Raw genomic sequence first — 4,520 nt, 5'->3', positions numbered from 1 at the left:
TGGTCACCAGGCCACGACCGCGCATCTCCTCCCGTTTTTCCTTCTTCCCCTGCCTCTCTGTGTAATCTCGCTCTCTCTGTTCTTTTCTTCAGGCAACGGCAGCCACCACTACTCCCCATGGAGCTCCGCCATCGACCGGCTCCAGCGCCGACCCACCAGATCCGGCCTCCCCTCGCCTTCTCCGCCTCGCAGACCCCTCGCCGCGTCCGCAAGTCCAGCCGTCGCCAAGTCCCTGCGCCTCTGTTGTTTCTGCCTCGTCCTCGTTCGAGCGGAGGAGGAGCGCTTCCTCGTCGTGCGCCTGGGCTGCACAGCGCGTTGACCGGCCCAGCTACTCCCAGGCCTTCGCAGCCAGCGCCCCTAGCCCAGCCTCCTCCCGCGCTAGATTGCACCGAGGCCCAGCGCTAGGCCTCCCGGCCCAGCAGCGTCTCTGCTGACCTTCCTCCTCCACCGTCAGGCCCAAGGCCCAGCCACTCCTCTGCTGGACCGCGCCAGCCCATCGCTCCCCTCCTGGCACCTCCCCATAGTTATGGGCAAGGCCCATGGTGAGAGCAGATCCAGCCCGACATGTTTTTTTTCCATAAAACGTTTTTCCTTTTTTATCCAGTTTTTGCCAGTTTTACAGAAAAGTCCTCATACATCATGCATATCATATCTCACAAACCGTGCTTCGGATTAAAACAAACTTAACATGAAACTTGCTTAGAATTTCATCTAGTTTAATAATATCCAACTTTCGTCCATGTTGGAAATGTTTAAAATGTTGTTTGATTAAATTTGCTCTTATGTCATGTTAAAATGATTTAAATCATAACTATTTAACCGTAGCTCCAAACCTAACAATCTTTATATGTAAATGGGGTAGAAAAATGCCTAGATTATCATGATGGCTTTACTTTGCATGTTTAACAACTCTAAAATTATGTTTAGTGCAGAACAGTACCAAACCTAATATATGCATACGAGGAGTTTCCGAACTTGTTGTTTTGTTGTTCCGGCCTCATTTAAACTTGCCTAAATAGGTAGTTTTCATTTGCTTCACCCTCTTGCCATGTTTAACAACATTTAATATTGTTGGGTACATAAGCGAGATCGAACTAAATAACTTGAACGTGGTGTTTCGTCAATATGCAACGGAGTTGCATATTGAGCTCCACTTAATTTGTAGGATTGCTTGTGCACTTTGCCATGACATGCCCTCTTTAAACCGGACATGCATCATACTTGTTTGCGCATCATGCCATGTTGATGTGTTGGTTGTTTACTATATTGTGTGCTTCTTTCCGGTGTTGCTTCTTCGGGTTGGTCCCGATAACGCCGCGTTTGTGAGGACCCATTCGTCTACGTCCGTTTGTCTTCTTCATGGACTCGTTCTTCTTCCTTGCGGCATCTCAGGCAAGATGACCATACCCTCGAAATCACTTCTATCTTTGCTTGCTAGTATCTCGCTCTTTTGCTATGCCTATGCTACGATACCTACCACTTGCTTATCATGCCTCCCATATTGTTGAACCAATCCTCTAACCCACATTGTCCTAGCAAACCGTTGATTGGCTATGTTACCTCTTTGCTCAGCCCCTCTTATAGCGTTGTTAGTTGCAGGTGAAGATTGAAGTTTGTTCCTTGTTGGAACATGTTTACTTGTTGGGATATCACAATATCTCTTATTTAATTAATGCATCTATGTACTTGGTAAAGGGTGGAAGGCTCGGACTTATGCCTGGTGTTTTGTTCCACTCTTGCCGCCCTAGTTTCCGTTACATCGGTGTTATGTTCCCGGATTTTGCGTTCCTTACGCTGTTGGGTAATAATGGGAACCCCTTGACAGTTCGCCTTGAATAAAACTCTTCCAGCAATGCCCAACTTTGGTTTTACCATTCGCCACCTAGCCTTTTCTTTTCCCTTGGGAGTCGCGCTCCTGAGGGTCATCATTATTTTACCCCCCCGGGCTAGTGCTCCTCTGAGTGTTGGTCCAACCTGTCAGCTGCCGGTGGCCACCAGGGGAAACTCTGGGCTGGCCTACCCGTACCTTAGACAATCCGGTGTGCCCTGAGAACGAGATATGTGCAGCTCCTATCGGGATTTGTCGGCACATTCAGGCGGTGTTGCTGGTTTAGTTTTACCTTGTCGAAATGTCTTGTAACCGGGATTCCGAGTCTGATCGGGTCTTCCCGCTAGAAGGAATATCCTTCGTTGACCGTGAGAGCTTGTTATGGGCTAAGTTGGGACACCCCTAAAGGGATTTGAACTTTTGAAAGCCATGCCCGCGGTTATGGGCAGATGGGAATTTGTTAATGTCCGGTTGTAGAAAACCTGAAGTTGACCTTAATTAAAATGCATCAACCGCGTGTGTAACCGTGATGGTCTCTTTCCGGCGGAGTCCTGGAAGTGAACACGGTGTTGGAGTTATGCTTGACGTAGGTTGCTCTAGGATCACTTCTTGATCATAGTTTCTCGATCGTGCTTTGCCTTCTCTTCTCGCTCTCATTTGCGTATGTTAGCCACCATATATGCTAGTCGCTTGCTGAAGCTCCACCTCATACTTTTACCTTACCCATAAGCTTAAATAGTCTTGATCGCGAGGGTGTGAGATTGCTGAGTCCCCGTGACTCACAGATACTTCAAAAACCAGCTTGCAGGTGCCGATGATACCGTGCAGATGACGCAACCAAGCTCACGGAGGAGCTCGATGAAGACCTTGTCCTTTGTCTTGTTTCGTTTCTAGTTGATCAGTAGTGGAGCCCAGTTGGGGTCGATCGGGGATCTGTTTAGCTTTTGGGGTAGTCTTCTTTTATTTTGGTCCCGTAGTCGGACCTTAATTGTATCTGGTTGATGTAATGCTTAATTCATGTAATTGTGTGAAGTGGCGAGTGTAAGCCAACTATGTACCTTCCCCTTTTATTATCTATATTACATGGGTTGTTTGCGAAGATTACCTCACTTGCGACATTGCTTTCAATGCGGTTATGCCTCTAAGTCGTGCTTTGACACGTGGGAGATATAGCCGCATCGAGGGCGTTACACAGCTTCTTGTGGGAAGCATGAGTGAGATTAATTTCTAAGGCTTGCATGCACAGTCCACACTCCACATGACCACATACATTAGAGCATCTCTAGCCGCGCCCCCAACAAGGCCCCCAGTCGACTTTTCAGCCGCCGGCGCCAAAAAATCGGCCCAGAAGCGCCCCCAAGGGCCCAATTTTTGCCGGCTCGGGCCGAAATTGGCACCGGCGGACCCGACCCGACCCCAGCGTGCTGGGGGGCGCTCGGGGGCGCCGGACGAATCGTTTTTGGTGTGAAAGAGCCGCGGGCCCTCCTTGCCAGCGACTCGTCTCGCTTCTCGCCGCTTCGTCGTCCTCATCGCCTCGTTTCCCGCAGCGAATCAATGCCAAAGATGTCGCGCGCTGCCGCGCCGGTTAGCCTCCGCCATTAATGCCTCACGGGCGGTGCAGTGAAGGCGTGAAGATGCACGTCCCCGCGCATGTCACGCGTAAAAGCGGCGGCCACGCGTGCGCGCGGCGCCTCCGCCTATATAAGCCGAACCCCAGCGCGCCGGTGGCACGCACAAAGTCTCCACCACTGAGGCGCACTCTCTCCCCCTTCCTCCCTCTCCCCTCGCTGTCCCCAGTTCCAAGAAATGGCCGAACGCTTCCCAGGCGACGACGCGGCAGCGAACGGCTTCGGACGCCGCCACCTTCACGAGGACGAAGCTCGGCTCCTCTTCGAGGCCGAGTACCCAGTCCTGCCGGACATGCGGGTGCCCAGGGCATGGAGAATCAGCGCCAGCGGGGTCCCGGTTCCACCACCGCCCACCGGGGCGGCGCGGCGTGCGGAGATCGCGCATATCCGCGCCTCCCTGCCGCGGGCGGCGAGGGAGGGGCCGCGCTACGTCCCCAATAGCCCGCTCTGGGAGCCGTACTTCCACCGCCGTCACGCCGAGCAGCTCGAGGCCACCAATGGCGTCGTGCCTGTTAGGGAACATAGTAGTTTCAAAAATTTCCTACGCACACGCAAGATCATGGTGTAGCAACGAGAGGGGAGAGTGTAGTCTACGTACCCTCATAGACCGACAGCGGAAGCGTTATGAAAACGCGGATGATGTAGTCGTACGTCTTCACGGCCCGACCGATCAAGCACCGAAACTACAGCACCTCCGAGTTCTAGCACACGTTCAGCTCGATGACGATCCCCGGACTCCGATCCAGCAAAGTGTCGGGGAAGAGTTCCGTCAGCACGACGGCGTGGTGACGATCTTGATGTTCTACTGTCGCAGGGCTTCGCCTGAGCACCACTACAATATTATCGAGGATTATGGTGGAGGGGGGCACCGCACACGGCTAAGAGAACGATCTTGAAGATCAACTTGTGTGTCTAGGGGTGCCCCCTGCCCCCGTATATAAAGGAGCCAAGGGGGGGTGCGGCCGGCCCTAGGAGGAGGCGCGCAGGAGGAGTCCTACTCCTACCGGGAGTAGGACTCCCCTCCCTTTTCCCTAGTTGGATTAGGACTTGGGGGGAAGGAGGAG

The sequence above is a fragment of the Triticum urartu genome, chromosome 7 (assembly GCF_003073215.2).
Source record: "Triticum urartu cultivar G1812 chromosome 7, Tu2.1, whole genome shotgun sequence".
In the NCBI taxonomy this organism is placed as follows: Eukaryota; Viridiplantae; Streptophyta; class Magnoliopsida; order Poales; family Poaceae; genus Triticum; species Triticum urartu.
This window is presented reverse-complemented; position numbering follows the sequence as displayed.